This window comes from Lygodium microphyllum, chromosome 21, assembly GCF_053477565.2.
Source record: "Lygodium microphyllum isolate KBCC chromosome 21, Lygodium_microphyllum_v1.1.10, whole genome shotgun sequence".
Classification (NCBI taxonomy): Eukaryota; Viridiplantae; Streptophyta; class Polypodiopsida; order Schizaeales; family Lygodiaceae; genus Lygodium; species Lygodium microphyllum.
The window spans coordinates 92597637-92612088 of NC_141155.1; the positions used below are offsets into that span (position 1 = coordinate 92597637).

Sequence of the window (14452 nt, forward strand, 5' to 3'; positions counted from 1 at the left end):
TGCCACCAAACAAGGAGATCAAATCCCAAGTCATATTCTTATGCAGGGAGTCCATCTCAGACTGCATAGCCCTCTCCCAGGAGTGACTGTCACCCCTACGCATAGCCTCATTATAGGTGAGAGGCTCTCCTGCATTGTAACCAAGACATAATAAATCGAGGGCTCAAATCTATCAGGGGGACGTCTATCTCTAATGAACCATCTCACGGAAAGCTTTGCTTCTTATCCAATACCCTGGCCATGCGTTCGAGCTGCTGCTACAGGTTGACCATCTGGTTGTGTAGGCTATACTAGAGCACAAGGCTCCTCCTGGAATATAACCTTGTGTATCTCTACCACCTTCTCAAGTTGCCTATACATCTTGTCTTCATGGAAGGCTAAATCATGGCTACGGATGACTTTCGTGTTTGCAGATCCTAAAGGCAGTAATCCATCTCGCATGTATCTCCATAGCTAAGGAAAATGCATTTGACACTCTTAGGATCCAACTTACTATGCTTGTCCTGGGGAACATGGCAGAAATTCTCACATCCAAAGACACATAGATACGCATAAGACAAAGGTTTCCCAGTCCGTACATCCTCTGCAACATGGAATTCCAAACCACTGGAAGGTGATCTATTTATGATATGCACAACTATAGTGACAGCCTTAACCCAAAAGCTCTGTGGTAGGCCTGCATGGCTAAGCATATTGCGTATACTCTCCTGGATGGTTCTATTCATTCGCTCAAACAAACCATTCTAGGGTGGGGTATAGGGGACGGTCAATTGACACTTAATACACCTCTCGTCACATAGTTGCTCAAAGGCACGTGACACATATTCTCCCCCATTGTTAGTCCTAAGACATTTTAGCCTATGCCTAGTCTAGTTTTCAACCAATGCAAGCCATCTTTGAAACACAACCAAGACGCCTAACTTAAGCTTAATGGGATAAGCCAAGACTTTACGCAAAAATTTATCAATAAACATCACAAAATACTTTGCACCACCCATAGATTGACAGGGCATGGGCCCACAGACATCCGAATGTACCAAAGCCAAGGGCTCACTCATGCGTGTCCTACCAAACTTCTTATGTGTATTCCTAGTTTGTCTATCATAAAGACAATGCTCACATGAATCAAAAGATGCATTGTCAAGGAGCGGTAAGTACTGCAAACTAGAAAGTATTTTCATTCCCCTCAAGGACATATGGTCGAAACGAGCATGCCAAAGAGATACATGTGGGATGGAACCCATAGACAAAACATGATCAATAGAGGATCTATCAACTACAAGAGGATAGAGGCTGCTAGCCTTGGCACATCTAGCAAGCACAAGTCTGCCACGTGTGATCTTCTAGACAGAATCCCCAAAAGAGACATGAAACCTAGCATCATCAAGTTTCCATGTAGACATAAGACTGCTTGCAAGCATAGGTACATGATGTACATCCTGTAACAAAAAAGTCCTGCCAGTAGAGAATTGGAGCCATACATCCCCAATGCTAACAATAGTAAGTGACCTGTCATCACCCAAGCGAATTGAACCAGAGACAGTGTGGTAGGAGTGAAACCACTCACGGCATGGTGTAATAAGAAATGAAGCACTAGAATTCAAAAGCCAGCACTGCACATACATAGAGTGAACCTCTTTCAACAACATAGTATCACAAAAACTAGCTGCAAGTATGTATTTCGCATTGAACTCATCAATCTGCATGACATTTATCTCCTTGATTTTCACACTGGATTTTGTAGGCACAATGCTACGATAAGAGGACTTTTCCTATACTTTGTCTTTCCCCTTCTCTTTGCGCTTCTCATTGTGTAATCCATGACATTGTGGGCGTATATGACCCTTCTTGCCACAATGGTGATATGTCACATTAGTATTTCTCCCAGGAGACTTGCTGCACAACTTACCATGTGACTTAGACCTAGACTTCTGTGAGTTTCTGCCACGGCCATTCCCATGGTCATTCTTTCCATTACCATCTCTATCTCTAACTATCAAAGCATGCAACACACAAGAGGCATCCAAGTTCTTACAGTTGATCTCTTCCTGTAGAAGAGCACTCTACATCATGCAAGTTTAAAATAGTAGCAAGAGCACATGAGGCAGTGTGGAATACATCCCATGACTCACTCAGAGTCCCAAGCAAAAACATTGGAGTAACCTCATCATTGAAGGTAATGCCCTGTGAAGTCAAGTTCTTGAGAATAGCATGGAACTGGCTCAAATGAGTAGACATCATCATATTCTCCTTCATGTGCAGGTCCATAAGCTGCTTTAACCAATACATCTGACTTGCTATAATTTTTTTGTCATAGAGATTCTTGATCTTATCCCAAAGTTTTCAAGCACTATGTGCTTCCTCAACCACATTGTAATGTACCTGTTCAGTGAGAGACAAGATGAGGGTGGACTTGCATAACTCATCAAGCTCCATCCATTCGTCATCAATTATAGTTTCAAGTTGCTCTCCATGCAACCTTAGTGGTTTTATTTGTGATTTCTACACCAATAGCTACCAAGCTTGACTCTTTTGATAGGCATAATTCGTACCATCAAGCTTAGTGATGTTGAAGATAGCACTATCAATGGAAGAAGATGCCATACTACAGTCTAAAACAGTGGAGACAGTTCAAAACTGCTTGCTGTTTTCTGGTGTAAATAGCCAAAGTACCACCAAAACTAAGGCAAAATGACCATGAAACTGATAGCTAATGATATTGCCTACCAAATACCATCAAAAGTACATAATATCAGGATGATTCAACATGAAAAATACATCACACTTCATGCGTAACTGCTTGCTATAATAAATTACAGCTAGGTATAATGAGAGTAAACTGTAGGCAAAATAAATGCACCAAGTCAACCACTGACTATCAAAGCATAACCAACATCAAGTGGGCATAAAGCAGCATGTGACAGTAGTCAAGACATCGAGCAAACACCTCAGAATGTCAAATGAATCCGTCAATATGATGGCACACCCCCTGTGTAATAAAGTAAACTATACACAACACTGGCAAGACCTAATACAAATAGGTGTATGCTTAGGGAGTGCAAAGCCCAAATCAGCCCAAGTACATCTGTGAGGACCATGTCATATCAACCATGCAACATCCAAATGAAGATCCCAGTCTTAAGTATCCGAATGCTCAAGTAGCATAAACCCACCTGCTCTATGTTTGTCAAGCATATCACGATGCTCCCATTGGCACAAAAGCCGTAAATGTCAAGCAAGAAAGTTGGAACAAAGCATGTAGGAGTGCACCAGTGTGACAAGTGTCCAAGATCAAGCATCAATGAGACATCCCGAGCATGTAGGCTCCGTAGCATCCATACATAGCATCCATAGACATCAACTATATCCAAACTGTATCTTTGGAAAGTCAAGAAATGCTAAAGTAAGCTCCGGGCAATCAAATATCAAGCCCAAGTAAGATGTAGTAGCAGTCAACTCCAAGACAATGTAACTAGCATGTATAGGAATGGCATAAGCTAGCATATCAAGACCGGTCAGGTACATGCCAAAGTACATCCAAATATGGAGATTCAAATGCTATGCAAAGTGAGCTCAAACTCAACCAATGATCTGAGAGCAAATCCAAGCTCTATGTCGATCCTTGAGAGTCACTACATCAATGTATACATACATCCAAGACATAGCCTGAACCCAATAGGCATATCCAAACATAAGAAAATGAGCTTCAGCTGCACTAAATATTCCAGCAGCAAATAAATGTCCAAAACTAAGCAAATAGTGGCTCAATCCAAGCTCAAAACCATAGGTAAACCATAGGCATACTTTCCCATATGTATAAGCACCAATCTGGCATAATCAAATATCAAATGACCATGTAGCATAAGCATAAAATGTAATGATAGGGGGCTTCCTTGTTTTGGGCTATCTATGGACTATGTAAAACAATTAATGGCTAAGCAAATTCAGCCCCAAAAGCATCTCACATCATAGGCAGACATTCCCCTAGCATTCGGGACCAACCGGGCAACCAATGTCAATGCCAAGTGGTCCAGACATAAAATGCTAATGTAGCACTATTGTGGATTGCCTATAAACTTTGTATAATAGTCCCAAACTTGAATTAAATCACATCAATACTCAATGGCAAGTCTCGAGATCAAATGCCAAGCATAAACCAAGTGTATAGTACCCAAATGAGGCTGCCAATGACTGAGATGAGCTGTCCAGGGGTTGCCATAAACTGGAGCAAATTCATGCTAATTGTATGGGGTTGTTGTTCACATTTTGGTGCTAGTCAGGGTAGTAGGAAGCTCAAGGGTGCCAAAGAAGGCACATAACAAGCCTAAGGTGCCCCACAAAGGCCTATGTCAAGATATGGAGCCAATAGGATACAATGGTGCTGCCCTCTTCTTCTTCTCAAACCTATAGACATGTAACCAACATGAAACCCTGAAGAAGATGAATGAATATCTTTGTTGGAATGCCTTGAGGGTGCCCAAAGGGGCTAGGTAGGTGCTTGGGAAGCCGAGGAGTGACGAGAGCTCGAGAGAGTCGGCTATGGCTGCTGAGAAGGAGACCCAATGAGTGTAGGTAATCAATAGGAAGATGAAGATGCCATGAACCAAGTTGAAATGCTCAAGCAACCATGCTCTAATACCATTGAAAGGTGAGAAGGATTGAAACTTGCACTTGGAGAGCTATGGCAGGAGAACAAGAGCAAGCACACGCGAGAGAGAGAGAGAGAGAGAGAGAGAGAGAGAGAGAGAGAGAGAGAGAGAGAGAGAGAGAGAGAGAGAGAGAGAGAATGGGAACTCCAACAGTCACAATGTGTAACCGGGCCTTCCTTTATTCAAATTGTCACTAAAAGAATAAAGAATAAAGTGACGATGATGGGCACCCGCCATCTACAGTGTGTAGTGGCAGGTACTGTCAGTGTAGTAATACTGAGCGGCTAGACAAAGGCGCCTTTACCCCCAACATCGAGGAGAGTATGAGACTATGGAGACATGTCCAAAGTGTGGTGCTCATAGGTATCGACAGGACTTGCAAGGAAAACTATCCCTTAGAAAGTTCTTAGACACTTTCCACTTATCCCCTGTATACGTCATATGTTTTGTACATCGGGCATGACGAGCTTGACAATGTGGCATGCACAAAATAGATCCATAGATGGATTCCAATGAATATCAGCGGATTCACGTGCATGGAGCCACATTGACTCTACCTTTCCAGGCTTTGCACGAGAGCCAATGAATCTTCAGCTCAGTCTTGCTATGGATGGCATGAACCCATTTGGTCTCTGCTCAACTTCTTACAATATGTGGCTTGTATTCCTTATTAAATACAACATCTTGCTATGGCTTTCTACAAGAAAGGACACTTGATCCTTAGCTTGCTTGTCGTTCCTGGCCGCTACAAAGTCAATAATATGGACGTCTATCTCCATCCATTAGTTTAGGAGCTTAAGATTTTGTGGGAGGAGAGGGTCATCGTGGAAGATATGAGCAAGCACGATGGTCGAAGGCAGTCCGCCAATATACAAGCCATTGTCATGTGGACCATGCATGACTTTTCAGGATTCGGGGAGTGCTCAGGTAAGTAGGCTTCTATTCTCATTGGTAATATCTATCATAGCTCGTTCAAGTTTGTGTTCACTAATAGGGGTGTTGCGAAAAGTCTGGTTACCTCATGTTATTATGCATGTCCATTGTGTGGGCCACAATTAAAATCCCAAAGGTCATGAACCATGAAGAAGATGGTATATCAAGGACACACCGCTTTCTTGCTGGGCCATTGTGAATAGGTGCATGAACTATTTTTTCAAATTTTTTTACGACAATGTTGAATCTCTCTTATATGTGATTTTGAACATGTAATTTTCTATCCAAACCCTCAACAACCTCGATGGTGGTATGTTGTGCCTTCAACTCCTCGGAGTGCAAGGGTGTATGATGAAACCAATGTTCCCAGCATAGATGAGGACAATATGCAGATGGAGGGGTCGATATTACAAGGGATGGAGGTTGAAGATGGCTTGGAGCGTGCAGAGGAGGCAAAATCGGGTAATGATGATGGAAAGACAGGAGGCCAGGGATTCTTTGAGAACAAGGTGGACACATACTTTTAAGATGACATGTCTATTGACCTTCCAGTATATGTGGAGTTGTGTAACAAGATTGTCATGGGACCATAGGCCATGTTATACTTGCAGCATTAGCCTACTCAATTTGTTGATGAATCACTTATAACGGTACTCTAAAATATGCATTTTAAGCAACATCATTTTTTTCAAAGTTATATTATCGTGCTTTTCTTGAATCTTTATATTGATTGTGCTAACATCACTTTATGTCTGTGTAGGTGACCTTTGATTATATTTGGAGAGTAGGATGAGCTGAGAGATGAGTGACAAGGAGTTGTAGGAGATATTCACACGTATATCTCTAGATTAGATGGCTCAATTCAGAGATATGGCAGACTAGGAGTTGTCTCAGACACCATCAGGCTATTCCATTAGATATGGTGGACCATGAACTATTTCAGAGATATGGCAAACCTATCTCAAAGGTCTTAAGCACCATCAAGCCATTCTGTTAGATCTACTTTGGCACGCTCTCATGCTTCGATTTTCAGTAGATGAGGTCAACCCTCCAAACTAGGCCTGGACGGAGGGAGTGGTTCTCGGGGTGCTGCAAATATATGGATATTGTGAGCCCATGGTTGGCTCAAGTTATATGTGCTACTTCTTGCTCTCGTGCAGGTTTGAGAGAGGGTGGCTTAGGTGGTTGTTGTGGAGGCAACAATGTAGTGTCTCTGTCTTGTCGTTCTATTGGAGTTATGTCACCTGTAGGATTTGTCACACATGTGGGGATGTCTACTCCAGTGGCTCTAGCTTTTGCTCAGCCGTTCGCAATAGGTGGCATCCCTATGGGTGCTACTCTAAGAGATACCACCCCCATGGGTACACCAGATGTACATGGATCTCCTGGTTATGCCCAACAGTGCGGCACTGGTCATAGGTGGGAGAGGACACATCTTAGATATACCTTAGAGGGGTATGGATACCTTGTAGATGACAGGACATGAGTCGTGATCATGAATGATGAGGGAGGAGGGTGATGTCTCATATGAGAGTTCTGCCAACAAGTTTTTTGGCAGAACGTCTTGGACCATTGAAAGAACATACCTAAGGGGAGCAAGGAGTACATAGTAGCATCATTGCATGAGGAGTTTCTAGTATCCATCGCGGCAAAGAGGTTTTCCATAGGCTAGATGATGGAGTGCATGTGTGCATACATGTCACACAAACGATCAGACGCACGCAAGGCACTCAAGAGTGGCACCTCAAAGCCCAAGTGGCTAGACACAGATGACTGGGCGAAGACTCAAGAAGGAGGCTACAAAATCTCCAGGACATTGGCGACAGCAATGGGAGGCAGCAAGGGCACGACTCTGGAGGCAGGGGTGATCCATCATCTTGGGAGTGGTAGCCATAGGACTTATGTAGAGGACTTTACAAGTTTTTCTTTTGTTCTTCTCGCCTTCTTATTTGCAATATTTCTTGTACTAACAATCATGTTTCTAACAGTTGTATTATGTTGTCTTTGTAGCACTCCATTACAAACCATGATCCCACCGGCCTGGAGACTCGATATGCAGAGAGACACGATCTCACTGCATTAATCAATAGACTATATGCACACGGTGACCCAGTAAGTCACTCATCTTTCTTGTCCTCCATAGTTACTATTTTTATTAAAATGCATTATGTATGGTGGACTAATGTGTAGTTGTTCATTTTGCAGACTCTATTCGATGCTCCTTTGCCTTTGTTTGATGCTCCTTTGCTTTCGGATGGCAATGATCCATAGCTCTTGCTTAGATTCATGGAGCACACATCCTCTTCCTTTTTGGTCCCGTGATTTATGTATTTTATATACTATGTTATTGTCATCCTTTGTATCTTGCCATAATTCCATGAGTTTTCATTAGTGATCTTGTATTTATTCTATGTATCAATCTTGTGGATTCAAGTACATTTTACACTTATCTTGACGACCATTGCACACTTAATATGTAATCCATTTGTAGAATAAAAATACAGCACATAGTGCTATATGTGTAGTTTGTTGCCTTGCCACAATTTTTTTTATATGTAGCCATTACTATTAGTGTCGCAAATTTACTGCACGCATCACTATTGGCATCACAATATGCATCACAAACCATCGCAATTTGCGTCGGTATTTGCGTCACAAAACTGACACTAATACCAATGCAAATTGCAATGGTTTCATGAAAACGCTAATACCAACACGTTTAACGATGACGGTGTAATTTTTTTAATGAACATTTTCGTCACTATGAAGGTTGGTATGAAGCTTGTATCTTGTAGTGTAGCTTTATAAAATCATTGACCACTGTATGAAATTCAACTTGAGTGGAACAATATGTTGATGGTTTTAGCATTATACACACTAGCTTATCGAAAGAATACCAACTGGGCATTCTTAAGACTAGAGTCTCTTTCTAAATCTGCACTGTATTTGCATAAATTTTTCCATAGCTCCCACTTTAACCTTGATGTATTGCCAATCGTATTGCTCAGGAATCTCTTTATCTTCATTCCACTCATTGATATTTTTTGTGCTATGCCACAAGTTAGGCATGACATTTTCTAGTCCTTTTTAATCTTTACCTTGCCTCCATGTGTATCTAATGAATTTAATACTCCTCGACTTTCTCAATAGTTGATTCACATCTGGAAGGAGGCTTCATTGTATATATATAATTAATATGCAACTTTAATAGCTTGTAAAATATGTGCATGAGACCATGTAAAGTGTAAAAATGGATACTCTCAATGTTAATTGGAAATATGGCTTTCCAATCCTTGTCAAGATGTGACCTATTTAGTGGTGCCTTTCTATTGGAGGCTAGTGCTTCTCCCTTTCATGCAACATTATCTACGGCTTCAGAAGAATTGCTTATTTTTATACAAAATGGACAAGGCAATGATGTTGATGCCTTAGTGTCACAATTGAACATACACTTTAGATTCTTGAGATCTCGATCCAAGTGACAATTAATGTTGAATTCTCTGACTCCTTCCACGTAGAGCTTCTCCCCACTTGTTTTCTTGAAAATTATCTCTAGATATGGAATACGTTGGAAGATCCAAGAGATAACATTATGGATCTCCTTCTTGGGCACTTTGACTATTGCTAACCACCAAATTTTCTTTTCTGAATGTACACTAAATGGTTGGACAAGCATGTTATCTTTTGCATAGGCCATGGCATAATTCATCAATGTAAGGCCCACCCTCTCCAACTTGCGTCCCTTTACAATTTGGCATCCGTCAAGCTTGACAATAGACTCCAAGGTTGAAACAAAACCTATAAATAGACATCTTTAGGGAATAAATTAGATTCAATTAATATTTCAATAGAAAATGATAAACCTTAATGCTTGCACACATCTTTTCTATGCTCCAGGATAGTGATAACATTGGAAGTAATCAATGTTTTCTTTCCTTATAACCCATGGGAGTTTGCTTGCACCTTTGCAACTTTGCTTCTACAATGTTCTTATCATTCTCCATTTTCTCCGAAAGTGATTTTAATGAAGCTTTCTCCTCCTTCAAGGTTGAATTTCTTTGCATGTCTGTTGCCATGTCTTGTCCCTTGTCTTAGCATGAAAAATGCTTAAATACATGTATAATACAACTAGACACCAATAGAGATGAAAAAGACCATGTTTTGAGAAGGGAGAAAAAAGGTCACTTTTTGGGATCAAAATTAGTCTGCCTTGCTGATGTGGTAATTAGGAGGAGTAGTGGGGCATAAAGTAGGTATGTAACTACCTATACAGGATCCCAAGTATCACATTTGTAGGCATTAAAAAATGTGAGCTAGTTTTGAGGGTCTTCAATGCAAAAACTATATAGAATATGAGTATTTTAACTTATGATATGATTGGGTACCTTTTGAAAAAAAACTATTTTTGTGAAATTTTTAAAATTTTATTTTTTGAAAAAAAAATAAATGAGTTGCTGACGTGACACTTTTGGAAGAGCAATAGTCCATTCTTAGAGGATAAACCAATATAGATCCCTTTAATGCAAAAAAGTATATAGAAAATGAGTGTTTTTACTTGCAATATGATTGGGCACCTTTTAAGAAAAAAAAATCTAATTTTTGTGAAATTTTATAAAAAATCCTTTTTTGGGTCAAGAATAAATCAGTGGTACTTTTGGAAGAGTGATGGTCCCAACTTGGAGGATGAAAAGGGCTAGTTACTAGGATGAAAAGAAAGGGAGATCCCCCTCTTTTCTAAATAGGATCCACCACAAAAAGTGGGTGGAGCCTAGAAATATAGGGGAGCCACTGGACAAAAAGGCATGCAATTATGACCATTGAAGAGAAGGACTAATCCAAGATTAAAGTTTCCTAATCAATTTACGAGGTTTTTTTTGAGTCCATATTCCCCCTAATGGATAAGTATAGGTAAATATAGGTGGCTAGACACAAGTGGCCTTTAACTTTTACAACCTCCCACTTAAAGAAAAATGTATCCAAGTGTGAAGAAAACAAGACAAAAGTGACAAAGTATAAAGTGTACATAGAAGTACAACAAGATGAGGAATAGACATCATCTCAAACTAAACCCATCATCTTGTGAAGGAAGGTACAATGTTCCATTGGGAGACTTTTACTAAGCAGATATGTAAGATTCTCATTAATTGAGAACTTAATAAGCTCTATCTACTTGTCCTCAATCACTTCTCTGATGAAGTGATAATAGATCAATGCGCTTGGTCTTTGCATGAAAGACTAGATTATGTGCCAACTGAATGGCACTCATAGAATTTGAATGTAATGTAGGAGTCATAGTCATACCGAGGTCCGACTAGATAGTCATACCAAGATCCAACTAGATAGCCTAACTATAGGGTCTCTTTGCAAGCCTCAATGGTTGCAATGTACTTAGACCCAATAGTAGACAAGATCATGCAATTGTGTACCCTAGACATCCAAGAAATAGCATCTCCAATAAGAGTAAAGATAAATCCAAAGTTGGACATTCTACTATCTGCATGCATTGCAATATCCTAGCCACCATAACAAATACAGATATATGTAGTGCCCTTAAGGTATCTCATGATATACTTCACAGCATCCCAATGTCTCCTACTAGATGTCACCATATAACGAGCTACAAGTCCCATTGCAAATGCTTGTCAAGTCCAGTGGCGCATCGTGGCATACATCAAGGTACCCATTGCAGATGTATACAAGATCTTGACCATCTTAGCCTTCTCACCATCTGCTGACTTGGGACAATATGTTTGTTGACTACCCTTCACATGAGAAGGTAAGGGGTAACCAATGGGTTTACCACCTTGCATATGGATCACTTTGTATGTACTCCTTTTGTCACAAGCAAAGGAGTCCCTTAAAGCAGATTGAACTGTGTATAGGTTTTGTGACGATAGGGCCTATCATTGAGCAATCTCTAATTCAGCCATTCTATGAACAACAAATGCATCCATGGACAGACAAACAATCCTTGCTAGTAGCACTCATGTGCGTGGGGTAAGAAAGAGAGGATATTACATGCTCCATTGTGCCCTCCATCTTAAAATAGGATGAGAGAGAATTTCTATAGACCTCTTGATCTCTCTCACCTCTTGAAAAAGGATCTCTTTTTCAAAAAAATTGTGCTCTAGGAGCATTTAACTTTCACCATGTGGGATTAAGATTGCTAGAGTAGGAATGGATCTTACATGTCTCCTATCCTAACTTTGGGATCATGTTTGGAATATCATACAATAATGTGGATGGATGTGTATTATTTCTAAATTTATATTGTAAGTACTGAACATAGTATATTGAATGCTTTTGATTTTGAGATTGGGTTTTATGCATAAACATTTTGTAAATGAAAACTAAATACGTAATTCACACTATGTATTAGTAACATATTGTTGTACATAATATTAGGTAGATTTTAACAAATTTTCCTCAAAAAAATTTTGACCCTCTAAAAGTACTCATTCATGAGATGATCCTAGATGGTAAGGTGAAACAAGCTTTGTGTAACTTAACAAAATAACCCTTGTCCTATAGACTTGAAAAGCTAAAAAGCACAATGTGTTTTTTTCAAAGGTTGTGAAATTTTATTTGTTATGCGCCCTCCAATCAATGCTGCCCAACCCCCCTCCCCTCCACTAGTCCTTTTTGGTTTTTTTTTGGGGGTTATAAAAGCCAAAAGATGTGTAGCTAGTATTTGCCCATTCTCTCTCTCTCTCTCTCTCTCTCTCAACTCTCAAATTGATATGAGGCAAGACAACTTGTGAGAGGAGGCGACACAAAATAACATAGCTAGGATGGATGCCAGAGGTGCATACCAATCATATGAATAAGTACCTTGCTAGATGGGAGCTTATCAAACCAACTCTTCACAACCTTCAAAACAAAACGTGAGACAATAGGGTTCTCTCTTCCACTTTCTGTTTCTCTCATTGGTCAGATGTAATGGTAGAATGGTGTTTTGATAACCAAAGGTAAACATGCTAGTATAATGGAGGGCTAGTTAATGAGTTTACATAAAAATTGGTTGAGTGCATGCTCCTTCAAAATTCTTTTAATTATTTTCATTTCTTGCATGAAAGCACACCACACCTTCTATCCAAACAAACTCTTTTGGAATTCATAATGCTTTAGGAATTCTATTAATACCAATACCAAAGTCATGATTAAGTTGACTATTTGACAACTTCATTCCAAGCCTAGGAGCCATGAAATTAGTTGATTGTTAAATTAAACATGAACATACACATAGATACAAACTTAACATGTTTTGGAGGCTACATGTCTTTAACTCAAAGCTATCTTGTAAACTTGGCAACAGATGTTGACAATTTTTGTCTTTTGTATTATAGCTGAAACTAAGACACATGAAGGGAAGAGAAAATGTGAGGCGTTATTGCACATTTCTAAGATTCTTCGCCAAAAGACGAGATACCTTTATGACCTTTACTACTGCTGTCAAAAGGCCATCTCGAAGGAACTCTACGAATTTTTCTTTGAACAAGGCTATGTAGATGGGAATCTTGTTGTCATGTGGAAAAATGTTTGATCTGTCAAGTTGATGTATGATTATTTGTAATGCATTATATCATGCCTACACATAACTCTATATCCTTATTCTTTGTATTTAGCATGTGCTCTTCCCAATAGAATGATATATTACATACACATAGAGAAATAGGCATGCACATACATACATACATACATACATACATACATACATACATACATACATACATACATACATACATACATGCATGCATGCATGCACGCATGCCTGCACACACACACACACACACACACACACACACATGGGGGGGTGGACATTATTGGGGCATATTCTTCATTTTTGGTAGAGATGCAATGCATACACATACATACATACATACATACATACATACATACATACATACATACATACATACATGCATGCATGCATGCACGCATGCGTGCACACACACACACACACACACAGGGGGGTGGACATTATTGGGACATATTCTTCATTTTTGGTAGAGATGCAATGCATATATTTACAAGTTTAATAATCTTTGATTGATATGCTTGAGTATATCATAAAAAGTGAAGAGGTTGGAGTGGGTAGATAGTGAGTTGCATGTTTCTAAATAACACAATACCTATGGCTATTACCTTATGGGTGTAAAATAAGGTTTCAATGTTGACAATTTCCAAATATTATCGTTCTATGTAGTCTAGTTATTTTCCATTAAAAGAAAGTATGTGATACATGTTCTTTTGTACAAGTATTGCCTTCTAGTAGATTCCTTTTATTTTTTGGTCTAGTTTGCATGTTTTTTTTTATGGAAATGAATTCTCACAAGTTCTCTTTTTCTCATTTGTCTACCTTGTCTATGAACGTCACTATTGCTTATTTTGCATTCAACCACATGATCACAACTCTAGGATGACATGTGTGTGCCATGTACCCAAGCACTTGAGGGAGGGCAAGGTCGTTGAGTGTGTGCACTATGGATGCAGGGGTTGTGCTAGTGGAGATTGACTAGTTGGCACGTTGTCTATTTTATTGTTCACTTATAAGCTTACAATTGTTACCAGCCGACACTTGTAGACCGACAATTGCATATAACTATTTGGTGTTGATCTATTCCAAATATCAAAGGATCAACTTCTATGGTACTTGTGCACATACAATTTCATTGTACTATTGCATTTTAAGTTGTGCCTTTCACAACTCAAACAACATTTTGGCAATGACTTAGTCATGGGCCTCACACATTAGGTCTTCGAGAATCAAAATCAACCATAGTGAAATTGAAAAGTTTAACCACAATAAACAAACAATCAGAGTTTGTGCACATGAATGAGAAGAAAAGTGAACCTCATCACAAACTGTG

General features: G+C 39.5%; 1 pseudogene; it reads left to right on the plus strand.

Annotated features, from left to right (window-relative positions):
* Positions 1-12377: 12377 nt before the first annotated feature.
* LOC148018279 (protein BUD31 homolog 1-like) lies at positions 12378-14097 on the plus strand (annotated as a pseudogene).
* Positions 14098-14452: the final 355 nt, after the last annotated feature.